The sequence below is a fragment of the Delphinus delphis genome, chromosome 10 (assembly GCF_949987515.2).
Source record: "Delphinus delphis chromosome 10, mDelDel1.2, whole genome shotgun sequence".
Lineage (NCBI taxonomy): Eukaryota > Metazoa > Chordata > Mammalia > Artiodactyla > Delphinidae > Delphinus > Delphinus delphis.
Window position 1 is genome coordinate 61,670 of NC_082692.2, and position 27,824 is coordinate 89,493.

Sequence of the window (27,824 nt, forward strand, 5' to 3'; positions counted from 1 at the left end):
CAACTGCTTGTGTTTTCCAGACCACAACACTCTGCAGTGTCTGTGTCTATGCCTGTTAAGATCTTAAAAAAATCCCAAGCCACATAAATTGTAATAAACCAAGACATTTTGAATTCTACCCTTTAAGTTTGTGATCACATGTAAAAATCATGTCCTGGGTGTGGGTTGGTTGATAGTGATGAATTCATTGTAGGAAATGGTCATATGACTTCCTTCTGGAGGAGAGGCCTCTGGGGGAGGGAGTGCTTTGGCCCAAGTCCAGGGGACACAGGTATATTTAGCCTCTTACAACCATGAGCTGCTGGGGTTGAGTCAGACCAGTTCTACTCCTCTGTGAGGTCCTCAGGCATCACTTGGTGTATAGAGTAGATTCTATTCTCTGTCTCAGTTTCTCCATGTGAATGTAAGACCCACTCCATAGGAGCAGAGGCTGGACCACATCTGTTTTTTTCACCTCTGTATTCCAAGCATCAAACAAAGTGCTGGCATCTGATGGGTATGAAATTAAAACTGTGTAGGATGGATGGATAGATGGATGGGCAGATGGATGGATGAGTGGATGGATGAGTGGTTGGATGGGTGGATGGATGGGTAGATGGGTGGGTGGATGGGTGGATGGATAGATGGATGGATGGATAGATGGATGGATGGATAGATAGATGGATGGATGGATGGATGAGTGGATGGATGAGTGGCTGGATGGGTGGCTGGATGCATGGATGGGCAGATGGATGGATGAGTGTCTGGATGGGTGGCTGGATGAATAGGATGACACGGTACTGATTTGTTGATCCTGTAGTTCAGTTTGAGTGCTTTATTGAAGTCATGTACCCGGGTGTCACACACCCCAAACATCAGCCTTCAGTTTAGGCAGTTTCCTCTCAGTCATGAGAGGAACAAGGTAATGAACACTCCTTTGATTTCTCTCTACTCCTTGTAAAACCCCACAGGTTGCTCACTAAGTACATCAACAACAACGGAGATTTGGCACAATCCTTGCAGCCCCTCCCCTCCTGGCCAGGGACTTCCAGCATGGCAGGATTTGTCTTCCAAGCCATCTGCATTTGCTCATTAGGGCCACACATGTGTGTCCCTTCTGTCAGGTGTCCAGCACAGGCCAACCACATTCAGCCCTTTGGTAATGTGATTCAGCCCATCTGTGACGATGCTGTCACCCACTCACCTCAGGTGCCCAAGCAGGCACACTCCTCCCTTGTAGACTGTGGGTCTGTGCCATTCTGTAGCTGCCAGTTTGCTTCCTTTCTCAGATAGAGAAAAATTGATAAAGGGTCCTAGGCGAAAGCAAAGAAAGTAAGCTTTGGGGTCATTTTACGACAGGCATAGTAACTTGAAGTCAGGCTCCTACTGGGCTTTTTAAAAGTTGAAACCCATACAGGACTCCCATTACAATCTTGGCATATCCCTTAGGGCTGCCCTTCAAGGAACCCACATTATCAGGCACTATCGGGCAGCAATCTAGAGATACTTGCTTTTTGTTCACCTCGGTAGAAGTTTATTAAGGGCTGAATGTGGCAGGTACCGTGAATTCTTGCTTAAAGAGAATTTACAACTTGGTTAGGATAAAAGGTGATATGATTCGAGAAGAAGGCAAAATACACTCAGAAGGTGAACTCTACACCCTCCTAGTCCAAGAGGGGAGGAGTATCTTTCTCTGCCTTCAGGTAGAGAGTCATAAAGCAACACCTAAAGTTAATCTATTAAAAAAGAGAAAGTTTAAAAATTTTTTAAATGGAATGACATCACACAGACAACTTATATCCATTCAAATATAAGTTGGAAACTGTTAATAAAATGCATCGGAACCACCTCCTAAAAAAATAAATAAATAAAACCTTCAGGGATTTAGGTTTCAGTTTCAACTATCTGAAATTTAGTTGCAAATTTAGGGGTAAATAACAAAAGCTCTCTAAACAGAAAAACAGATGCAACAGGGTTTATGCACCCTACGTAAGTGAGCTCCACCTTCGTCCGGTTGAAAGAAGCATAACACTCCTGCTTACTAGACAAAAACTAGTTAACAGCAGATATTTCAAGCAGAAATAATGCTGCCAGAGATGGAGTCTCTGCATTTAAAAAAGAGACAGCTGAAAGTGAAGAATTATATAAACTATTTTGTAATGTCAGGCACAGGAACTCAAAAGGCAGAATAGTCTTAAGACATTTTACTATTCAAGCAACCAGGCTTACAATTTCATGGCTCCTCAAACAAAGTACAACACACTTCAAATGTTACCTGATTTTCTAATGTGATATTCTATATATAACAGTAAGCTAGATGTTGGGAACACTGAGTAATTTCTTTTAGATATGATGGTATAAATAAAAATTCTATTTTCAGATCAGCCCCTAAGAGTAAATGACCTCCATAATACAACTGCAATATTTATAAATTGCAGTAGACATAACAGAAAACAATTCTAGAGCCACTGTTTTGTTTTGCTTTTTTTTAAACACGTGAAAGCCATATGGTAATACTAAAATAAGCCCATAGTTTGCAACTCTCCCCAAACCACTGGTCTGGTCCAGAGCCCAGGCCCATTTGGTGGAGATTGAATCGCCCTTAGGACCAGTGCTTTTGCTTGATTTCCCACACAGACCACTGGAATCCAAAACAGGTAGAAATATGGATTGGGAATGTTTCATATGAAAGGATGCAGTGAGGGTTAGTACTTGCCTCAGTAAGGCCAGAAGAGAGCTGATTTGTCACCAGAACACGTTAAGGACATTCTCCTCAATTTGCTGCATCTATTCTTTACGAAACCACTGAGGGCAGGGTCAGACCCCCTTGTATCCCCAGCACCTACTGAATGGCACATGGTAGACAGTAAATGTATTCTGAGCACATGAAACAATGAATGGAGGTAGATATCCTTTCCCAAAGAAAAGCAGCCACTGAAAGAGGAAGAGTCACCCTAGCCTAGGGATAGGGAGCTAGGTCCCCACTGCCTACTCCCAGAATGTCCAAACTCAGGGGCTAGAGGCCAGAAAGCCAGGCACAGAGTGGCATCTGGAGCCACTGGGAACCCCAGCACCCCATGTAGCAGGAATTTCTAGGGAAGCAACAGCTAATAAGGAAGGGAGAGGAGAAGTATCCAGAATACTCAGTGTCAACTGGTGGTGGCATGAGAAAGAGAAAATGTACTAGCAGCCAGAGGTGAACTCATTTAGGTAAGAGACCTGCTAAAATGAATGTTCCTGCTAGAAAATCTCTCAAGCCATAGGAAAAACAATTAAACTGTGTTTAGTTCCCTCTGAGAAACAAAAGAATATTCAATGCACTTTAGAAAGAATGCCAAAAAATGCATTAAAATTTAAAAGAATTCATTATTTTTCATGAATTGAAAGAATGTTCCATTATTTGCAAAATGCACTGATGTGCTAGATAAATGAGAATTACTTCTCCCAGGCTGAAAGTTATTTTAACAGCTGATTAGAGTTCTGTTTTTTAAAAAAAGTGTGACTCAATAGGATAAATCTTCCAGTCCAGTCTAATGTTAGAATATGTCTATACGTGGCTTTTGAATGTCTCGATTTTCAGATTCATAAACAATGAAAATGATCTTCAGCTACACCCACCACAGGAAAACAGCTGTAATAACCAAAGGTAAAGGACTGTGTAATACATAGAACCAAAATGAATACAGCTGAAAGTAAGTTCTGCTTTTTAGATTTAGTTCATTGTTAAATAGCTTGTCAGACTAGCAGGAGAAAGTAGGTAATTCAATAGCAAGGAAGACTGAAGCAGTATGTTTCAAAATGATCCATTAGTCATCCAGATAGATCATGCTATTCCCAATCCTTTGTTGGAACCCCATCTGAGCGTCATGGTTCTAGGAACTATAGGAATTCCAGTCACTGATTATTCCTCAACAGATCAAACACAGCAGAAAAATGGCAGACTGCAAAAAAAAAAAAAAAAAAAAAAAAAAAATCAACAAAGGCTAAAATCCTTAACAGAAGAAGCTCCTAAAAGTCAATATGAAAAACAAAAACAACTCAATTTTTTTAAATGACAAAGGATATGAGTAGCCAATTCACATAAGAATTATAAATGGCTAATAAGTATTTTAAAAGATTTTCAAGCCCCTGAAGATCAGGAATACACATATCTGACAAGATAGCATTTCCGGGCTTCCCTGGTGGCGCAGTGGTTGAGAGCCTGCCTACCGATGCAGGGGACACGGGTTCGTGCCCCGGTCCGGGAGGATCCCACATGCCACGGAGCGGCTGTGCCCGTGAGCCATGGCCACTGAGCCTGCGCGTCCAGAGCCTGTGCTCCGCAACGGGAGAGGACACAACAGTGAGAGGCCCGCGTACCGCAAAAAAAAAAAAAAAAAAAAAAAAAAAAAAAAAGATAGCATTTCCAGTTATTGGGTGAGCAAAAATTAAAAAGATTGCTAATATCCACTTTTGTGGAGAACGTAGGGCATTGTTTTCTAAGCATGATCTGAGGACCGTCTGCATGAGAATCATTTGATGGGTTTATTAAAAGGCAAATCACCGAAACCTGGAAACAACCCAGATTTCCTTCGAGTGCTGAGCTGACAAACTGTGTCAGGGGACACTACTAGGGAACACTACTCAGCAATGAAAAGGAACGAGCTATCGATAGGCAACAACTTGGGTGAGTCTCAATGGCATTACTCCAAATGAAAGAAGACAGTCTCAAAAGGTTACATACTGTGTGATTCCAGACTCAAAAGGAAAAAAATTGATAGTGGCAGAGAAAAGACTAGTGCTCAGCAGGGCTTTGCAGTGGGGAGGCTGTGAGTACAGCTCCATAGCATGAGGGAGCTTGCTGGGGTGTTGGAACGCTTCTGTAACCCAGTTGTGCTGGTCACGCAAATCTACTACCTGTGTACAATTCATAGAACTGTACATGCCACCTCCCCAAGACTCAAACTTAACTGTGTGGAAATTGAAAAAAAACTGACAAAAATATGTATGGAGCCCACCTCAGACCTAACGATCCAATCCCTGGGCAGGTGGGGTTGGGCCTGTGAGCTTTTCCTAACAAGCTCCCGGTGACTCTCATGGACAGCAAGTTTTGAGAGTCACCAGCCCTCATAATTATTCATACGAGTGTGAATGTGTGCCACGTTCTAGAGGACAACTAGGAATATCTGTCACAATGTGGACTATGCACATGCCTTCACTCAGCAATCCATGTTTTAGGAATTTACTGCATGGATACACTCACAAGAGTTTGCAAAAGCATGTACAGACATGGTTACTGCGGCTACACACGAGCGAAAATTGAGAACAACTTAGTCTTCCACCAACAGGAAATAGCAAGATAAATCATGCTACAGCCATATGGTGCATTAGGAAGCGTGCAGTGGAGAAAGAGAATGCGCCTTCATTTCATGTGCGTATTTACATTCTAATACATCTGGGAGGAATCTTCCACATGTCAGTGAACATGCTGCAGCCCCAGGGAGGCGCTTTACCTGCACTCACCCTACCCACTAAAAAAATGAGAACGAGTTGCCACATATGAAGCTGAATGTGCAGTTCCTTCTGAAGAATCGGAAGGCCTGGCAGCTGGCGTGGCTCACTCACTCTGCCCTTTCCCTCAGCACCGTTCTCCGTGTGTGTTATCAGGCACAGGAGACCTTGAGGTATGACGTACCTAATGAACCAAATTTTGTGTTTGCTTTTTTGTATGTGTCCCTGGGTGAATTGAAATTGATATGAAAGGTCTAACAGAAAGATACAAATTAAATCAAATTTAATGTTTTTATTATTATTCTGGGGCACCTTCTCTCTGATGAGGCTTTACACACGTGTCTAATTCTCACAACAGCCTTAGGGTGGATTTTGTTATTCCCCTATACAAATGAGGAAACCATGGGACAGGGAGGTTAACTCACTTGCCCAAGGCTCCCTGCCCACCCATGTCTTTGTCCCCTTGGGCTCCGCCTACCTTTCCAAGTAGGTTCTGAATTGACAAACCAACCCATAAAAATAAAATTCAGCCAATATATAAGCATGTTTCCATAATTTCACGTTAATTAAACAAATATTGATTGAATGTACACTCTGCAACAGAAACTATCAGTTCAAACATTATTTAAATTTGAAGTATTCGAGGTGAACAGCGCCCATTCTGTTTTCTGCGCCTCCCTGGCTACATCCCCGAGCGAGCTCTGGAAGAGTTCTTCTCCATGTCCATAGCCCTCATCCTTCTGATTGGACCACGATTCTGATGGTTAGTTCCCTTGCTTACCAGTTGTGGAGCCTTTTGGATATCACTCCTTCTTACGTGAATGTTTGCTTTGTAACTCTTCCCTGATATGCATCACATCTCCCTTCCTCCTTCATCTCTACTGCTAAGCTGTCTCTTGTTTTCAAAGCATATGTGACTCTTGAAGTTCCTTCTGTCTGAATTGACCTTCTTTACTACTCCCTTGATCTAACAGCCTCAAGCTTCTGGTCACATCCTCTGAAAGCCTTCCCTGCCCAGCCACCTGGCACTCTTGGTGGTCACCTCTGCCATGGACTCCTCTGCAACTGCTGTGAGTTTCCTGAGGGTGGCCTTACCTCTGTGTATCTTCCACGGGGGGCACAATACCTGTCACCCACTGTGTGCCTAGCACATGCTGCTTGACCCAGCTGGAGACGGACCAGATGAACAGCACTTACAACGGACTGGCCATTGGGGAACACCTCTGATTTAGTTGTTGTCAGAGCCCAGACCCCGTGATGCCGTCTCTCACCAGGCAGTCGCAGGAGTGGCCAAACTTGAACCCGATGGGAGGAAGCGCAGTCCCGGAAAGGCTTTCACAGCTCCACCACCTCCTGGCTTCAACGGCCTGACTGTTAACACAGTTTGGGGCTTGCCCCAGAAGTTGTTTCAGACAGACCGGGTACTGGCCCCACCCCCACCCGAAAGCCCTGACACCCCGTCCAGTCACCACTCCAGGAAGAAGGGGCTAATAAACATTCAAGTCTAGAGTCAGAAGTTCAATGTTGATGTTGTGAGATTGTTGTTTTCATCCACAAAACATCTCTGTGTTCTGCAAAGCCCATGAAAACAAGCACCCGGAGGAAGCAGTGGTGTGGCCCTCACTGCCCACCTCTCCTCCTGCCACCTGCCCAGCATTGGTCATGTATCCCCCGTTGCCCTGAAGGAATTTTCTGAAATAGAACACCCTCTCATTGCCTCAAATTCAATGTGTCTAAACACAAAACTCGGTCTTCCCACTCGAAACGCACTCACTACTGCCTCCAGTCTCCAGTCTTCCTGGCTTGGACCTCTGGCATAATCTCTCACTCGTTGCCCCCTGAGCCTTCCTCTCTCCTGTGCGACTAGCCACTAGGTCATCGTACCGATGAGAGGCTACCTTCTCTGCAGCTCTTTTACATTTGTGTTTCTCTCTCATTTCCTCAGCCACCAGCAAGTCCAGACTCCCCTTTTCCTCCTATGTTTTCTGACCAGCAATGTCTACGGGCAAGGCAGGGCTCAGATGCCACCTCCAGGATTTTCCATTATTCTCTGAGCCTCTGGATTCACTATAGTTCACTTCATGAAATGTCTCTAACCTGAGCTCCATCCTTCCCGCAGCTCCAGGACCTGGCATCTGGGTGCTCATGTGGAAGGGTTATCTGCTTCTAGAAAGGGAGGGAGGGAGGGATTATTCCACTAGAATACTCACTGATGTCCTTGTTTCATGTTTTGACCCCAGCTGAACCCAAGAGTTCTCAACTTTGTGGGGGTCTGATGTAAGCTATGGAATCCCTCCTCCAAAAGATGAATAAACCCACAAAATGATGGGTTTATTTAGGGACTCATAGGCCTCCTGAAGCCTACCCATAATCTCCAGGTTAGAAAGCCCTGCTTCATCCTTGCGCCCAACTGAGAATGTTACCGTCAAATTAATCTTCCCAAAGTATGTCAAGAATCTATATCAGAAAAGTGCTACCAAGCAGAGCAGAGCCTCTGTGGCTTGGCACTCGTGGCGCTTTACTAACTGGCTATGCCTCTGCCCATCCGTATGTATTTCCTACTCCCCAGGGTATAATCGGGCTGTTGATACCAGAGAGAAGTGTGTCATGCTCAGAAGTGACCAGCACTCTACAGCAGCTTTCTGAGCAGAACAGCCACCAGCAGTGCCACATACTGTCTTCTGGGACGGTGAGGCCACATTTGCTGTGCGGTCTGGCCAGAAGCCTATGGGGATATCTACACAAGGTCTCACCTCCACCCATCAACTTTCTTCCTCCCTCCAGCTCGTATGCTGCTCCCTTTACTCAACATGTGGTTCTTGGCTGGGACAGTTGTGCCCCAGGGCACACGTAGCAGTGCCTGGAGGCATTTTTGGTTGTCACAGCTGCGGAATGGGAGCTGCTGGCATCTAAAGGGTAGAGGGCAGGGGTGCTGCTTCATACCCTACAGCGCACAGGACGACCCCACAGCACAGAACCTTCAGGCCCCAAACGTCGACAGATCTGAGGCTGAGAGGTCCTGGTCTCCAAGGATCTCTCCACCAACAGTCAATCCTGAAACTTCCTCAAGCCCCACCGCCTCACTGAAATTTCCCAGGTCCCTCAAGTCTACCAGGATCTTTCCTTCCTTAGACCCTAGCCTGCTTAGCATCTCCCCAACCTGCACAAATTAGCACTTGACACTTATATAAGTGTTGCCGAATCTTGCATTTGTTTCATCCCATATCCTCAATTAGGTTACAGGATCATTAAGGACAGTGATGTTTATTTTTCTATAGGTATGAGCATAAGGTAAATATGGAATAAATACTTGTTCACCCAAGTAGTTCCCTGAGCACAGAATGAAAAATAAACTTAAATTCTAAGCTTAATTAAGCCAGTGCTTAAATTTACTGGCTCCTCTGAAGGATGCCAGGGTATGGAAGCAAAGGAATCGTGTTTAAATATAAAAGGGAAGTTCTAGAATTTCCACAGAATTTAAACTCTTCTTATGCTGAGGAATATACCTGGAAATGGAAGTCAACTATCAGCTAGAGTCACAACTGTCCTTTGAAATTTAAATAAAATTTGACTCAACCCTTCAACAATGGGGAAAATCAGCATTTTTCCCGCCCAGGAACTCTTTGGGAAGTTCTGTGTGCAGAAGTCCCTTCTTCTGCTGAGACGCCCTCGCTCTTCACCCCCGTGGCTGCCTGGGCGCTCAGCTCCTGTTCCCGTCTCCTGAAATCTCCCACAGAGGACATTTATGTGTGCAGAAGCCTTTAGGGATGGTTAGAGGGACAGGGTGGAAAATGAAATCGTAGAAAGCACTATTTTTTTTCAGACAGCCCTATTTTTGGAAGTCCCTCAGTAAACCCAGTCCAGGAGTTTCCCACAGACCCCCCTTTTGCTCCAAACTTCAGTCTCTTGCTATGTTGCTCTGTGCCTTCTCTGCCTTCTTCCCTTTTCCGAAGACCCTCTGAACCACTTCTGCAAAGCAGCCAACAGTTCCTGCACCCCAAGCCGGCTAGGCTGGCCTTACCCTAAGCAAAGACAGTTATCTTCCTAAAAAACCCGCCCGCCTTCTGTTCCTTCCTCTGCACAGACGTAATCTTGAGTCCAGTGAACAGAAGCATCTGCAGAGAACGCAGAGCTCCGCAGGGAAGGGCAGGTGCGTGGGCTGCCCTGTGGAGCGGGGACATTGCTGGTATAGCTCTCACCACTTCGCTGTGTGTCACAGTGGTTTTCTTGCTATCCAGATCTTGGAGGGCTGGGGACACCTTTAAAGCCCCGTGTGCCAGCCGGTCACCAGGCTGGCTGGGCCCCTCAGAACCAGCCAGCACGCCTCTGGCCGCACCCTTCCACCAGGTAAACGCAGATAGAGGCCTCGCTCACAATAAAGAAACACAGGTAAACACGCCATTTGGGCTGGACTTGCTTTTGCTGATGCACAAAAAGTGCTATAATGTCCTTGACTCTTATTTTGTAAGTGATACAAGCTCATTATAACCTCACTGGGAGAAATGATCTCTGTGAATATTTTAGTGCATTTCCTGCTCTGAGAAGGGTCCTTAGGGAATAAGACAAATGACTGGGTCAGTTTTACCCAAGGAAAAGGCCCGTCTTATTTTACAGGGGCAGAAACCCCTTCTGACCTGCTCCTGGGAAGTGTCACATAGCACCCTTAAGTTAATATGGATATCCTCTGCGGAAACTCAGAGGCTTTCTTAGTTCTCTTGCCCCTTAGAATTACTTGAATTGTTCGATAAATATTTATTGAGTGCAAACTGTTGTTACCAGACACACGTCTAGGTGACGGGGATGCACTGGAGCAGACAGATCTCTACTCATGTGGCTCTTCCTCGTGGGAGGAGACAGAGGAGGTGGGCACTCCCCTCATTTCTCTGGGCCTCAGTCTCCTTCCTGAGCAAATAAGGGAGGTTGGACCAGAAATTAAACATCTTCAGAACTTGGGAAACTCATTTGACAATGCCTGTGTGTTTTAAGAGAGAAAATTTCTTCAAGGTTTCTTTTTTTTATCTTTTAAAATTATAATGAGCTCTGCATTTTATTTCCTGACGTGTCCAGGTGTTTTAAAACATGAAAACAATGCTTAAAATGATTTATCATGGAGTAAAAATTGTACTCTGGGAAAACATACCTTGATTATCCAATGACTGACACACCTACTCAGAAAGACACTCCACCTTGAGAAGCAGGACTCTTCCTACTCTGGTGGAACATGGGAGCACTTTCTACTGACGTTTTCTGGACAGCCAGTGCAGAAAGCAAGACATCCAGAAGCATGGTGCTTGAGGTGGGCAGAAGAAACCACTGAGTGGGAACACATTTTCAGAAAAGGGAAGCTGAAGGCAAACTTCCCAGTTGTGCCACTGATGGGGCCTGAGGTCTGAGCCCTGTTGCTTCAGCTCTTGACAGATGAAATGACTTAATGCATGTTTTGAAGCTCCCAGACGCTTTCTATGACCTGACGTAATCCTCACAGTTACTCCGTGAGATGGAGAGCTTGGTCCCTTTTTTACAGATCTGAAAACACAATCAAAGAGGAAGGGCAACTTGCTTAAGGTCATGCAAGTAGGGGACTCAGACAATGCCCCCAATACCAAATTGGTCACTTCTGCCCTGTACTATATACACCCCGTCTCTGGACCTAAAATCCCTGTAAATTACTTAAAAGTGCAGACATGCTCCACTGGTCACAAAGTGGCTTTGTGCTTTGCTCACTATCAGGTACCAATGACATTAAGCAAGGTGCCTAATGGAAGCCCAAAGGCTGGCTGGGAATGAGCTGACTGGCTGACCACATCTTCCTTGGGCTAGTTTGCCCCCAGGTGAGGAGCCTGAACCCAGGTTCCACAGCGGTGGTGAAGGGCCTCCCTGCCTGTGTCTCCTAGGCACCCACATCTACCAGCAGGCTCTGGTAGCAGCCTGGCTAGTCTCGGTTGACCTGGCCCATTCACTGAGCCCTTTTCAGAGTAGCCATTATGTGTGAACTCTGCTGGGAGTCCTCTAGGAAGAAGAAAGACTTCTTAGAAGAACTTCTTTAGAAGCTGAGTTCTAACGAAACCTCCAGTGTTCTTCATCAGGCGAGGACTGTTCTCTGCCTAAGAGATCAAGCGGCGGCTGCTGGGGCGGGGGAGGAGGGGAGGCGCATCGAGGGTCTCCATCAGGGAGCTTTGGCGGGGTCTTCTCAGCGCTCTCTTCTTCCTGCCCTCCCCTAGGTGAAAGCAGCTTCAGTCTCCTAACCTGTAAAGTGAGAACAACAATAACCGACTTCAATGGTGTTTTCCTTCGAATTTTGAGAATTGAGCCTGACTGTCTTTAGCATAATTCTCCTCTACTCATGTGCCTAGTTTGAAATCTGAATCAACAGTTCTCAGAATAATTCAGGTTTGGGTGTGCGTGGAAGGGGGAGGGGTGGGGGCCTGGTCAATGGTTTAGAACTTTGCGGAAAGCTTGGAGATGTCACACTGACTGTCAGCAGAGGTGTGTGAGAAGCCCAACCACAGAGCTGTCCTGGGAGGGCAGGGCTGGGTGAGGTGAGGCTCGTCAGAGGCGGTGATGAGGAGAGACCTCAGGAACACAGGAAAAGAAGGAGAGCAGGAGGGAATTTCTTTTTGGCCACAAGGGAACTTGTCTCTGAGGAGGGGAAGCACAAAATCGACCACTGAGTAAGCAGTTACATCGCCTACCAATTTTCACATACTGGTGAGATCAGTAAAAAGAGAAAGGGAAGGAGACCACATATATCATGAAACTAAGCCATAAATAATGAAAGTACCAGTTACTCCCTAGGAGTATCTGTTTCTAACTGACTTTTTGTTAGATGGGGCAGGTATAAGCAAAAATAGCAAGACCAAAGCAGCAGTTATTTTCTGTGGATAATAAGCAAACATGAAAGGATATTTCCTACACTGATGTATGTGATGGGCCACGTGCCAGCTGAGGTCTCCCTATCCCTGAGAGATGTTTCATGGCTCCATCCCTTTATCCCACATTCTGTGGGAAGCCCATTGTCCCCTTTGGGACACAGGGACTCTCCTGGGCACTGCTGGGTCCCCTTTCTGCACTCCCTGAGCTCACAATCTCCCTTGGCTCTCGGTTCCCACAACTGTCCTTGTCCCTCTCCTCTGCACAGATCCAATGTGGAACTTATTCCTTTTGTGTGAATCCCACACCCCCAAACCAAAGCCCATGATATTAGGTGTGTTGCAAAATGTTGCAGGTTCAGTGTGAGAGGGACTGTCAGTAGATGTGCACAGACACCAGGCTGCTGCTGTCTTCACCTTTCCCGCCAGCCTGTTTCCGGGACCCTTGCCCTCAGGCTAGCCTCCTCGCGGACATTCCTCTCCCCACTTCTCCACTCTCTTGCCTCTCAAACTGGCTCCCCATTCAGCCCCTCCCTCAGCCTGAATTCAGCCCTTCCCTTTGCTCAGCCTCAACTTAGGCCTTCCCTTTGCTCATGAAGAACTCAGTGACCCTGCTAAAATGAATGGTTTTATCCTTCAGTAACATGGAAGGATGTGCGGACCCTTCGAAGATTTCAGGTTTTCGTTTTCTTTCTCCTCCACCAGTGTCTCTAAATGCAGGGGAAAAGTATAGAGGTTTCCCCATGGGTGATATCCTTTGTGTCCCATCTTCCCAGAATGCAGCGCATAGAAAACAAGCATGAGTTTTGAACAGCCAACATTTTTCCTGTTTCTTCAGTAAGTGAACATGAGTACTATTGAATAACGCACTGTCATGTTACTTGTCCCTAAAGTGACACTTGCTGCGCCATACTCACCTAAATGTGCTGTAGAGGCCTTTCCTCCTTCTGCCTTCTCGACCCCAGACCCTATTTCCACAGTGCCTCTCCCCGCCCTCCACCGCAGGCAGCGGTCTCCTCCTCTCTCTTCCACATCACCAGAATCCCATCCTGCCAACTCCAAGATGAACACCTGACCTCCCTGCTGGACCTGCTGTTTATTTTCTTAGTACTCTTTGTAATTATTTCACACAACTTTGTCTTCTCTCCTTAATTTTAAATGGACTACTTAAGGCTTCAAGAATTTCAAGCCTTGAGGTCATCTAAATACATACACCAGCAGTGATGTGTCCTTGGTTATATAGCCCCATCAGTCTAAGTGTCTGTCTCCTGCACAATGGAAATGAAAATAGTACCTTCTTCAGAAGTGATGCTGTGAGGATGAAATGAGATTATGCTTCAAAGGGCTACGCACAGTGTTGCCACATGAGAATGTCAGCTTTTATTATGCTGCGGATAACGATCAAGACGGAAGGCGTGAGCAAGACGAAGAAGATGAAGATAATCTGACCAAGTCAGTGAAATAACTGATTGGTCAAGCAAGGGAGACACACCAGCCCAGGAAGTTACCCGAATTATTGTGGACCAGAAGGAAGCCAGGTTGCTAGCTTGACTCCGTAGCTCTTCAGCCTGTGATGGCATGTTTTGCAGACAATATGGTTCTTGGGAGATTGTTCTAGCTACCACAAGCAGCACAGTGTGTCCCCTCTGCAAAGACCACTCTTGGCCAGTAGTAAGAATAGAAAGTGATGACAACGATCAGTCCGCTGGCCAGCTGGGATGGAAGGGGAATTCTTCCACAGATCATTGTAATTCCCCAAACTGAAAACTTGACCAAGTAGCCAGAAGGTTCACAAGGGGCCTCTGCTTGTCAACCCATGGCAGTCTGGTGGGTTTCAGGCAGGGTATCAGTATGAGCTTTCTGCAGCGCAGGCTGGCATGTTGCTTCTGTCCTGACTCAAGGACCTACTCATGACATTCTGACTCACCAGCACCTCTTCCTGCAGCTTCTCTATACAAGACTCTCTCCCCCAAGGGCTAACGAATGATAAAACTCAGAACCAACAGTTATTAAACATGTACTAGGTGTCAAGAGCTGTGTTATTCTAGCAGCATAACAGCCTTATGAGGTGCCTACACCCCCTTTTTACGGAGGAGAAGACTGGGCTGTGATGTCTGGGTGAGTCTCCCCAGATTACAGTTCGTAGCGAAATGCAGACCTGAGCTCCTTGGCTCCAAAGTCCACATTCTTAACTGTTGGACAAAGAGACTGAGCACATCTCAGCCCACGTAATTTAGGGTTATGGTCAGTATCATAGTTAACAGGTTAAATAAGTGCATATCTGGTATGATTTGAAAGGCAGTAAATGGCTATTTAAAACAAACAAGCAAAAGCAACAACTAAAATATCATCTGTATTTCCTGAAATTCTTATATTGCTCACCTCTTTAGATCAACACCCTAAGACTCTATCTACTAGGGAAAGAAATGTGATCTATTAAACAGACGCTATGTGTCAGGTAACTGTCAGGGATCCTGGGCGATTCTTGGGCACACTAAAGTTTGAGAACCTCGCCCTAGAGCATGTCTCCATTCTCTCCGCTTCACCCGTCTCCCCTTGTAGATGACTCAGAACTCTCTGTTCCTGAGCTCAACACCGCTCTTCTGGTAATCTGACAGTATCTGCACCCAGCTGTCCCTTTGGCACTCAGTGGCCTCAAAGTCAGACTTTTTTTTTTTTAATAAATGTATTCATTCTATTTATTTCATTTTTGGCTGTGTTGGGTCTTCATTGCAAGTGGGCTTTCTCTAGTTGCGGCGAGCGGTGGCTATTCTTGGTTGCAGTGCACGGGCTTCTCATTGGGTGGCTTCTCTTGTCGTGGAGCACGGGCTCTAGGCACGTGGGCTTCAGTAGTTGTGGCACGTGGGCTTCAGTAGTCGTGGCTCGTGGGCTCTAGAGCGCGGGCTCAGTAGTTGTGGCTCACAGGCTTAGTTGCTCCGCGGCATGTGGGACCTTCCTGGACCAGGGCTCAAACCCATGTCCCCTGCATTAGCAGGCGGATTCTTAACCACCGCGCCACCAGGGAAGGCCCAGACTTTTTAAAAAATCCTCTCTGACTTCTCCATTCTAGTCAGCGTTGACACCATTTCTTTACCACCCAGGCTGGAAAACTCAGTCTCCCTGGATTCTCCCTTTAACTTGAGAGAACCAACTGAGTCCTATAGATTCTGCCTTGTACGCTCCTTGGAACCTCCTTCCTCTGCTTCCCTCTCCTGTGGCTTTGTCCCTGTTCAGGAGCTGTTTGTTCTCCACCCCACCCACCACCACCAGGACTGGAGGAATGGCCTATGCTGAGAGCCGCTGCCCCAACTCCTGTCTCTCCCCACCACCGCCCCTGTGCACACCACCACAACTCGGACCACGTCATTGCTGTCAAGGCTTCCCACCAGCAGATGCTGTCACTGAAGGTCATCCACAGGGCGGCTCTAACCTGCCTCGGTGCCGCTTCTCCAGCTCCCAGGCAAGCCCTGGCTCTTGCTGCCCGACCACAGCCCCTAAAGTTCTCTCCTTTGGAGTGCTCTTGCCGTCTCTCCACATAAACGCTCCGGAGTTTTTATTAAGACCCTTTCAAAGGCACACTTTCTCCAGGGCTTTTGCTGGTGGCTTCTGCCGCTCCGTCCTAGGAAAGAACTTGAGGACAGGACATGTGAGCCTCGATCCCGACCCAGTGCTTAGCAGCTGGGTGGTCACAGAGAAACCAGCCCTGCAGAATGGGATTGAAATGGATAGGTAGGTAAGATGTGGAATAATGGGAACCAGCCTATCTTAAGCACCAGAAAGACAGTGTTTGAATCTAAGCCCAGCCCATGGTTAGCCACGTGGCCATAGTCGAATTGCCTGGACTTTGATGCTTTATAATTTGATTTTCTCACCAGCAAAAATGAGAATAAGTATCTCTTTTAGAGAAGTTCTGTGAGGATGAGAATTAACAAATGCAAAGTGCTGCATACGTGACCCTCGACAACAGTGTTTTTACTGTTAGTATGCCTCCTGTCCAACAAGCACTGTACACAGTTACTGTGATTATTGCTCTCAGCCCTTTGCAGCTCCCTGGAAGCCTTATCTTTCCTTGCCATGTTTTCTACTTATTTTAAGATTGCCTTTCCTTTGACTAAACTTGGAACTTCCTAGAAGAGAGACTGCTTCTTACTTATTTTTGTATCTGTCATAGAAGCTAGCAACATGCCTGGCACACAGAAGTAGCACAGGTATGTGGGATTTGGTTAAATCTGAGGAGAAAGGAGCCCCAGGTAGGCATGGAGGGTGGGAGGGGGTGTCCTTTGAGGCACAGCAGCGGGGACCTCAGGGACAGCTGGGGGCAGCCTGAAAACAGCAACAGCAGAGAGACCCAGGGCAGCCGGGGTCATGGGTTTTCAGAATCTGGCAACTTCACAGTCTGCCTCCTGGGGACGATAAGAGGCGTGTGCTGCTGTGCAGCGTGATGTTCATGAAGGAACAGAACCTTCAGTCACCCAAGCTTGGGTTCAAATTTGGGTTCTGCACTTAACTAGCTCCCTCAGGCTCCGTTCACTCCTCCATAAGGCCAAATAAGAATAAGATGATGAGCTCCAGAGGGTTTTAACAAGACGGATTCTCGGCCAAGTGCCTTGAATAACAATTTTCATCTTTCAACGTGATGACTGAGAGATGTGAAGGAAAATGGCCAAAGGGCAGGATTAGCTTAATCGCTAATCCTGTAGAAACTCCACCACATTACACCACCTCTTTGGTTGCAGGAAACCCCCCTCTTGGTCCCTGCCCTCCCATGGGCGAGTAACACAAATGCCAACTACTGGAAGTGACGCTCTCCATCATGCGTCACAACCACCTGCGCCCAGGGTGTGCACATTGGGGTGGGGGCACAGCGGCTGAGGGAGTGCGGGCGCGTGGGCTGCCATCCACGCTACGTGGAGCCCAAAAGCAGCTGAGAAGGCCAGCAGTGGTCAGGTTATTGCCAACATCATGCTGAAGGAAGCTTCCAATCCTGGCTTGTCTGACTTCAAAACCAGGCTCTCTTCTTGAGGCCACGACATCTCAGAAATGAAGAAGACATAGTCCCAGTTCTCAGGAAGTTCACAGTCTAAGCCCAGATTTGGAGAAGAAATGAACTGATTGATTGATATGACCAGAAGGAAGAAACATCACACGCCCTTAACAACCAAAAATTAAAACTAAAAAAGCCCCAAACTCTTTACTGACCAACTTCCTCCTGCACTCCCCTGCACTTTTATCTTCCCTTCTAAGCAGAGGACCAGGGCAAAGACCAGACAGCAACCTCGCCTCTTGTCTGTTTTCTGACATCTGTACTTTTGGAGGGAGGTGCTCCTTCCTGAATTAACGTTCCGGAATCAGAGCAACTGGAGCCGTGAGATTCTCAATCCACCCCATGAAGCACCAAGTGTGTGTGGCGCTTCCCTAAAGGAAGATGCCCTTTGAGCAGCAGCGTTCACGCTGAAGGGAGGCTGCGGTGCCTCACTGCCCTGAGGGACCGAAAAGGGGCAGGAAAGCTGGTCGAAGATTCCCCTGGGAGAGAGTGTTGACCTGAGAGAAGGTGACGGCTTTTTTGAAGGCCCTTAAGCTCCTCGAGGGGTTACGTTCTGAGGGTTTACCTTGGAAGAGAAGAACAGGCTGGAAGAAATAGGGGAAATATATGCTTACATGGAGGCATATAATAGACTATAGGCCCAGAAGCAGCCTTGGAGATTTAGTCAGTCCAACCCTCTCATCTTACACACAACTTGACTAAGACCCAGAAAGGTGAAGGAGCACGCCTAAGGCCACACAGCCAGCTAATGGCAGGAACCAAAGTTTCTTAGCAGCAATTCAACACTCTTCCACCACGTCAAGCTGCAGAACAATACCTTACAGCCTTGGTGGGAAGTGGGGAGGCCAAAGCAGCTGTGCAAACCCCCAACCCTCCTCACAGGCTCTGAGTCCATCCTTTCCCAGCCTGGAGTAATAAACTGACGTGTCAACATCTTTGAGGAGACAATCCGTATGCTGTTTGTTTTCCATGTCTTCCCAGCCCCACTTCCGTCCTGTCAAGCACCACACCTTGCAGGGAAAGTGAAGCAGGTGCTGAGGGCATGGGCCACTTGCTGGGCTCAGTATGATGAGCTAACTGAGCAAATGTAAAATAAAAGAATAAATCAATGAATCGTCTATATTTTCTTTTTTACAACCTAAATCAATATCTTCCCTAATTAATAAAAAATGAGTGAGTTTTAAAAATATAGATACAAGAAAAAAGTATTTCACATCTGCTCACTCTTATATATAACTTTTTTCACATATTCAGACTGTATACATCCGAATATCCTTAAATATTATTTTATACATTTGTTCACATAAGCCCTGTATTTTAGTTATATTTATTCCTAAGTATTCTTCCCTGTTTAAAAAAATTTCAAACCCACAGAAAAGACAAAGGAACACCTAATCTACCTTTCACCCTAGATCTATCAATTGTTAACAGTTTGTCATATTTGTATTCCCTATCTCTTTCTCTGACAAACCGTCTGAAAGTATGTTGCACAAATCAGATCACTTTACCCCTAAAAGCTTTTGCACCTACTATCTAAGAACAAGGACATTCTCCTACATAACCACAATAGCATTGTCGCAGCCAAGAAATGTAACATATAAAGACATATACGTTTTTTCGTGTGGTTTAATTTGGAGCAGCATGTGTTGAAGAAATCTGGAAAAATGTGATGCTACCTCTTCCAGATTGACTTGAAGCAGCAAATCCTCACTTTTGCATTAAGGCCAGTCTGGGTTCTGCCATAGCCTCCACCACCTCGCCCCCCCCTGCAGATGTTGACCTTTTCACGCCTTAGGCCCAGGGACTCTAAAGAAACAGGCTCAGGGGAGGCTGCATCCTTTCTCATGCAGGGGCTGGCTTTTAGGCTTCTCAGCCAGAGTCATGAAATATTAGTATTAGACTAGCTTTAGAGGTGTCTGGGAATCTTGCTGATTTGAAAACATATATAGCTTATTTCCATTTCATGGAAGCCTCTTGTTTTCAGTCAGACGGAGCAGAGCATCGTGCAGATGTATTTTTCACTTTAATGTGCTGCACTTCCTTACTCTGCCTTCTGAGGTGACGTTTCTAATCGAGGGTGCTAGCAAGGCGCCCAAGTTCCTGTAAATGCTCCCACAGGCTGCAAGTAGCTGGCTGTGGGAAACTACAGCTGAGAGGCAAGGGAAGGCACAGCGACACACAGAGAAGAGAAGCACACCCGAAGGGCTAAATTTGAAAAGAGCCGCAGGAAGCGTGAAACAAGGGCTGGTCTTCATGGAGAGACTAGAAACTTCTAAAAAAATTTAACGAAGTTGCCAAAGACACAAAGAAGCAACTGGCAACCTCTAGCAGGGCCCTTAGAACACTTCTAACTCTGAGCTTCCTTAAAATGGATAGCTATGGTGACTTTAAAATAAATAATATCCTGCCTTTGAGGGCGGAGATGCTCAATTAAGGGATTAAGGAACATTTGAGAGTGTACTGCTAGGTCGGCCACTAGCTTTTTGCTGCAACGAAGTCCTCAATTTCAGTTATTTAAACATGTAGAGTGGCATCTGGGGAGAGAATACACTTTCTGATAAGAAAGGAAACTTATTTTTTTTGAAACTGGTTAAAGATTGTCGAGTTTGTAATTCCCAGAGCTGAAAGAGCTGTATTACTGAAGGAAGTGAAGACTCTGTGGTCCCATATTTGTAAGATGACTAACAATAACAAGAAAAAAATGAATGAATTCACATGCATATTAACAGATATGAAACTTCTACTTTGGCTTCTTTCCTAAAAATTGTTTTTATTTGTCCCAATATTTTCCTCAAAAGAAAAAAAATGTAAGTGGGTTGTAAAGATAGATAGTTGGCATCTGTTAGGGTGGAAACTACCGTAGAGTATTTTGTAATGGTCAGAATAGAAACATCAAACGACGCAAACAAGCTAAAAACTTTGCATCAATGCCCATACTGCAGGTTCACTTTTTAAGCAGATAAGCAAAGTTTTCAGAACTTTGAAACATACTAGATCTGTTGAGGATGGCAATCTAAACCGTTGTGCTTTTCTAAATAATAAAATGTACATTGGCCTCAGGAGGTGAACGTGTGCTTCTGAGATTCTCTTTCTGTAATGTGAAGAGTCAGTGTTCTTTTTCTTTTATCTGATGGTGGAAAATGTCATAATGATACATCCAATTATATATTCTGCTGCCTCTTTTTCTTTCTTCTATTTGTCTGAGATCACACATTTGACTTTCCATGTCCCTGCGTGGTCCAGGGAGTGGAAATTCCGAGAGGTCTTACATGGGGAGTCCCCTTCCCTCCCGCCCCTCACACCCGAAGGCAGAGCAATGGAGGTATCTGAAGTCTGACAAGCTTGGCTCTAAAAAGGGACACTTCTTTTTTTTTTTTTTTTTTTTGCGGTACGCGAGCCTCTCACTGCTGTGGCCTCTCCCCCTGTGGAGCACAGGCTCCGGACGTGCAGGCTCAGTGGCCATGGCTCACGGGCCCAGCCGCTCCGCGGCATGTGGGACCCTCCCGGACCGGGGCACGAACCCGTGTCCCCTGCATCGGTAGGCGGACTCTCAACCACTGCGCCACCAGGGAAGCACTAAAAAGGGACACTTTTTATCCCATGCATTTTCTTATAAATGTGAGAGTATCATTTATTTTGGGTGAAAGCCTGCACAAAAGTGGTTTAGTAAAAAGCACATTAGAATTAAGCTGCTTCCGCTTTCATGCTTATAGTTTCATTCCTAATTTATAGCTGTCAGAATTGAAGCTCCTGGGTTTTGCAACAATGACAGTAACAAAATCCTCTCCCACTTCTCTGTGTATTTGCTGATGAATTTGGGGAAGAGGGGTTTGGGTTTGACTGGTCCTCCCAGCCTGTGCTTTGCGCAGCCTCTCCACAGCCAAACACAACATCCAGTTACCAGAACAAACTTATGTCCCTACTTCAGACATAGACTCCCTTTGTTATTGTTCATTACAGCAGGTGACGATTCTCTTGGAAGTAATTTTAGAGGAAGTCTTCCAGCTCATATGGCCCTAGTTCAGCTTATGTGGCAATTCACTCGTGTAATCTTACATGGTTTTGTCAGTGTGGCCTGTCTCCACAGTAATGTTTTAGCTTCCTGGATCTCATTTCGTCTGTCTCTCCACTTGCAGTGTGGGAGAATGATGGCTTAACCACAGTCCAGGGTCCAGAAGGCTTGTGAAGCCCTTGTGCGCAGTCTAGCTGGGAGCGGCATGGCTGGGGAGGGGTGCTGAGCGCCAGACTCAAGGCTGCATGTCTCGTTTTCAGGAAGCAGATCTGCTTTCTTCCGCGTGCGACCAGCCTGCTCACGTGGGGCGGGGCGACCACGTGTCAGGCCCAGAAGCGTGCGCTCATTAAAGCCCGACAACAACCCTGGGAGGTAGATCAGATGACCATCCCTTTCCAGAAGAGGAAGACCAGGCCCGCGAGGGCTCACAGTGATGGCGTAGCGTTGGAAACCTCTTTGCAGTACAGCATGGCAGGGGGTGGGGAAGTGGGCGCCCTCAGGAAGCCCTGCCAGTGCCATGGTTGAAAAGCTACCACCTGCCTTGGGCATCAGGCAAACAAACTACCTCATCCCTGCTTTGCGAGTTTTTATCTGAGTGGCTTCATCAAAGTTGCTTAACCCTGACCCTCATCTCTTTCATATGTAAAACAGGGGTCAGAAAATTTACCCCACATTTACCATGTGAAAGCAATTAACTGAGGGCCAGTTCTGCCGTAGGTGCTCAGCACATGTCAGCTGTGTTCTGCTCACGCCTGCACCCTTCCACCCTCAATGCCCCAGCGACTTCACTCACCGTGCTGCCGCCTGCCTCACTGCCCGTCCTGCCAGCCCAGCCGGAGCTACACCAGCTGCCCTCCTGCTGGCAGAGCATGTCAGGGGTGAAAAAGAGTGTTTTCTAAGGGATGTGATGTGCAAATTTCCCAGGCACTGATTTCTCTTTTAGCTCTATTTACCCCAGTTGGAATTTAATAGCTCCTGAGTGGCGCTTATTCCCAGGGACTAGGTTGTCCTGAATAAGAACTGCGGGAGGCCTGGACAGGAAAGCATGATGTTTCGGAGCTCCACCTGTGACACCCTCTGGAAACATCTAAAGGGCTTGAGAGCGTGGCAGAAGAGCCATTCCTCCAAGAATTACTTGCAAACATTCTTCCAACTATGTGCTGGACAGTCTTTAAAATGAAAACTAATTCTTGCTTTACATATGCCCGTTTTGTGCCAGGCACTACATGAGGCTCTTCACCTACCTTTCTGCTAATTTCTACACCAGCTCTATGAAGTAGGTATTACTATATCCATTTTAGAGATGAAGAAACTAAGCAGAAGTAGAAATAGATTTAGAAAGTGACAGAAGCAAGCTTCAAGTCTGGGGCGCTCTGGATGCATGTAACCTTATCCTTCCCGCTCCATCTTTGGTTCTCACCTGCATTGGCTGCACCCCTGTTCCACCTCTCTGGCTTGGGCAGAAAATCAAACCCCCTAATCCCAGCTCTGTAAATTCACCCCAATGATCTGAGCATTTATGCCTCACTACAAGGGATCACTCCTCCTTCTCTTCAAAGAGTAACCACCGCCTGGCCAGGCCGGAGTACCACTCTCTGCCCCCACCATCCTGGGCTCCAAGTCACCTTTGCCTTCTCTGCTCCACCTCTGTCCCTTGACCCTCCAGCCCCAGGTCTCTCGACTCCATTAGTGCACTGGCCCCCAAACCCCCTGTCCGGGCGGATGCAGCCTCAGGCCGGGAAGTAACTTCATGAAGGATGTGACTCACCTTGCAGAGCCCCACAGACAGCATGTAACCTCCTTTAAGGGCACTGCTCTGACCCTGCATCTCCACTGGCCTCAGGCGAGAGGCAGCATTTCGTGCGCTTAGGGCTCAGGCTCTGCCCTCACAGGGGGCTGGGCGCGTAGCCAAGCCCCACGTGGCTGGGAAACCTGGGCTTTAATCAGCCATTACACTCTTCGTGAAATGGGAATAAAGTCTCCCAGCAGAGTCCTTGGGAGGATCAGATTAAAAAAAGAGAGAACCCTTATTTGACGTCCCTCCCATTACTGAAAGGCAAATAGGTGGCAGTTGTCGTCCATTTGTCTGCGTTCTTCTGGAGCGGCGCAGGCGGCCACGATGCCACGTCCGTCCGCGGCGGCCGTGGGGACAACAGTTAGCTGTCTCTGGGGACACAGCTGGGACGATTGGGTTCTCCCGGTTTCTCTCAGATGTCTTCACTCCAGACCCCCAGCTCCCTTTCGACCAAAGGTAAGCATTTTTCTGAAGGAGCGGTCAGTCTGCGGACTTCGAGTGAAGAGAAGTCCTTTCGGACCCTGGGCTGGAGACCCCGGCACGGCACCCAACCCTCTGCAGCAGGGGCCGGGTCTGCAGCACCTCCCACCTAGGAGTCACTCTGCTCACATGCGCAGTGACTTCTACCCCGGCTGGGCCAAACATCACAGGTGAAAGGCAAGGCCTCTCACAAGACTGCTCTCACTTCTGATGCCAACCACGAGCTCCAGGGTCCCCAGGCCACCTGCACCTCTGACCAACAAGCTATAAATTCAGAGGTTCCCACAAGCCCTCAGGCTTGATCATTCACTGGATGATTCACAGAACTCAGGAAAATGGTACATGCATGATTATAGTTTCATTACAAAGGATACAAATCAGGACCAGACAAAGAACCTGGGGTCCTGAGTGCAAAGCTTCTGTGCCCTCCTCTCCCCGTGTCCTCAGGAAGTGTCACCCTCCAGGCACACCAATGTGTTCACCAAGCAGGAAGCTCCACTGAGCCTTGGGGTCACGAGTTTATTGGGGTTTCATTCCACAGGCATGATCGATAGAATCACTGGCCATGAGGTTGAGTCAATCTCCAGCCTCCTTCCCTCCCCAGAGGTTGGCCCGACCTCACGTGGCTCAAAGCCTTGATCTTCTAATGACATCATTCGTCTTCCCAGTATGGCCAGCCCCCATTCTGAAGTACCTAGGGCCCACCAGGAGTCACTTCATCAGCATAGACTATCAGGGCTTACCATGAACAGCAAAGTTACTCCAGTCACTGGGGAAATTCCAGCGATTTTGGGGGTCCCACCCAGGAACTTGGACAAAGGCCAGTTGGATTCTTTATTAGGCAGGGGTATGTGTATCTACTTGCATGAGCCTTCACACACATGCACATGTATGTGTCCTCTGTCATCCAGAGGATAAAACCGTATCTCCTTAACATGCCCCACAAAGTCCTTCATTATCTGGCCCCATTCCTCCTTCCCAGCTCTCCCTCCGGCTGCACAGAGCTCCTCACTCTTCCCGGGACACCAGCCCTTCCACTAATTCCCAGGTGCACGTCTCATCCTCGCTGCCTGACGTGAGGCTCCTTCATGGCCAGAGAAGGAGCCTCATGTCCATGGCCCTCCCCAGAGAAGCCCTCCCCAGGGAAGCTCTCCCCAGCTCCTTCCAGCAAGGCTGATTGTTCAGTCTTTGGTGTAGCCAAAGCTCTCTGATCATATTTCTGTAATCATAATTAACATGATTACTTTTCTATTTAATTTAATAGTTTTCCCCACTTGATTTTTAAGCCTGTGTATACATTAAATGGTGTTTTTGGCTACAAGTAATAGAAAAATCTGGCTTACATCACAAGGACTTTTCTAGTTTACTTAATAAGTCTAGAGATAGCTGAATCCAAAGTGTTTCAGCCACTCAGTGATGCTGTTGAGGACCGGGTTCTCTCCGTCCTTCTACTCTGCCTCCCCTGGAGAGCTGGGCTATCTGCCGAGTGTTCATCATCTAATGCGGAGAGATGGCAGCTGCCACAGTTGCAGGCATCATGTCTTCACAGTTGTCCTAAGCAGGAAGGGAGGGGAGGAACAAGGGACTTGCTCCTCCTGCACTTCTCTCCCTCAGGAAGTAAAATAGTTTTAAGTAGCCCCCAGCACACTTCCTCTTATATCTCATTGGTCAACACTGGGTCACAAGCTCTCTCCTAGACCAGACCCTGGCAAGGGGAATACATTGCTACAGTTTATTTGAGCTGTCATGTGTTCCCTAAGCACAAGTGAGGTTGTTTTAGGAAGGAAGATGGTGGGAATGGCTGGGGAGGGGTGGTCCTTTGACTTGGAGTAGTTGTAGAATGTGTCCTTAGACAAGAGAAAGGCAGTCAAGGGTATGAGGAAAGGAAGGAAGGAAGCAAGGAAGGAAAAGGGAAACAAGCAAGCAGGCAACGGTAGGAAGGGGGAGAAAGGAAACAAGACAGAAATATTTAACCAAAACAAAACGAAAAAAGGCAAGGTTCTAGCTTGTAGAAATTTTTAAAACTCAATTTATATTACAACTAAACCATATTATCATCCCTTACTATGGCTTAATAGTTTTCAAACTTTTTGAAGCAAACTAACTTCTATGTCAAATAAATAAAATCTTGGGTTTTTTATTTTTTAAATTTTTATCATTATTATTTTTTTTAATTCTATGGGTCAATATAAGACAAAGATAACCTATTTTCCATCTGGAAGTGACTTGCACCACACACTTTTTGGCTTATTCCTGGTTTGCTCTTGGGAAAAAATGCTCCTTCCCTTTTTAGAGTGAAGATAAGCACTTTCTTTGGAGATTGACAGGGACACAAAGCAGAATTAAATAATAAACTTCTGCAAATTTCAAATTTAGTTTTTCTCAAAGGACCAATTTCTCCCAGTCCCTCAACTTGTGGCGTCCTTGTTGAAGCCCTCCCTAGACTCTCAGGCAGTGCTGGTGGAAGCTCGGCAGCCGTGCTCGGGACGAGCCCTCCTTCCATGATGCCTGCACTGGCAGAAGGGCAAGACAGAAGATGCACATTGGAAGTTGTGCCCCAGAAGCAAAGGACAAAGGTGCATGATTTCATCCCTCCTCACAAGGTCTAGAAGGAGAGAGGGGCTCAGCCAGGCGGTGGGTGCTGATGTGTGGACCGACTCTCACCTTCCTGCTGCCAGATGGGTCCAGATCAGTTTTAATGGTTTTGAAAAGAAACTCACCTGGTGTATGTGGTTTGGATTCATTCTTCAGGTGTACGTGCTCCCCAAGGTCAAATTGAAACCCTCGAACCAGTGCCTCTTAAGAGGCTGACCCTTGTAAGTTATGCAATGTGTGCTCAGACTCCCATCACCTGAGACAGGTGGATTCTCAGAGCCCAACAGGACCCACCTCCCAGCCAGCGACCCCCTGGAGTCCTGAGCTGACAAGAGAGACTTGTGTCCAGCACTGACTCAGAATGAAGGCATCTTGGACCCCAAAATAAACTCCCTTTACTCTAGACCCTGCCCCCTTAATCACATTTCCAGTACACAAAGATGATGTAAATCCTTCAAATTTATACCCAGATGAAATCATTATATCTAAATATATATATATATATATATATATATATATATACACACACAGTATGTATGTCCACACATGTTTTTAAGTGTGTGTGTGTATATATACGATTCCGAATCTTGCTTTTTCACTTAATGATATGACTTGCAGAATTTTCCATATGATCATATTTAGACCTACCTCATCCTGTTTAATAGCTGCAAAATATTCCATGGTATGTATATGCTACAATTTATCTAGTCTTCTATTTAGGAAATAGGAGGTTTCCTCTCCTTCCCTCTTTTTTGTTTTTTTAGCCTTACAAATAATGCTGCAATAAGCAGCCTTAGACACAGATATCGATAGATAGATAGATGATAGATAGAGATGATACCTATTTACTTAAAAACACATGTCCATGGGGTATATAGATTTGCCTGGAAAAGAATATATGACTTTTAAATTTTGACAGGAGGGCTTCCCTGGTGGCGCAGTGGTTGAGAGTCTGCCTGCCGATGCAGGGGACGCGGTTTGTGCCCCAGTCCGGGAAGATCCCACGTGCCACAGAGCGGCTGGGCCCGTGAGCCATGGCCGCTGAGCCTGCGCGTCCGGAGCCTGTGCTCCGCAACGGGAGAGGCCACGACAGTGAGAGGCCCGCGTACCGCAGGAAAAAAAAAAAAAATTTTTGACAGGAATTGCCCACCAAAATTATTGCACAAATTTACCTTCCCACCAGCACTGCAGGAGACTTCCAGGTAAACCTCACCAGAACAGGACTTTATCGAATGTTATTTGGTGCCGTAGTTAAATAGACGGCCGTGCGCGTTGCACTGTTACCTTGATTTGCATGCCTTTAATTATGAGCGTAACTGAGAAATCTCTTTGGTGGCTATTTACATCTTTACTGTCACGCACTGGATGCTGATATATTATTCTTCCATAGAATTATTCACTTTTTTTTTTTTTTAACTAATATAACAGAGCTCTTTGTACAGTAAGGAAAGAAGCCTGTGGTCCATCATGTTGCAAAATTTCCCCAGTATATTGTTTATCTTTTGGCTTTGTGTATTTTTTATGTAAAAGTTTAAAACAATTTTTGCAAGATTAATCAAT

At 46.5% G+C, this 27,824-nt stretch overlaps 1 long non-coding RNA gene across 1 annotated transcript in view; it reads right to left on the minus strand.

The window, feature by feature from the left end:
- Positions 1 to 5,777: 5,777 nt before the first annotated feature.
- The window catches only part of LOC132432886 (uncharacterized), an 87,277-nt gene continuing 65,230 nt past the window's right edge, over positions 5,778 to 27,824 (minus strand). The window contains exon 3 of the long non-coding RNA XR_009521025.2: positions 5,778 to 11,715. This is a non-coding gene — a long non-coding RNA (uncharacterized lncRNA). The remainder of the gene's footprint in view (positions 11,716 to 27,824) is intronic.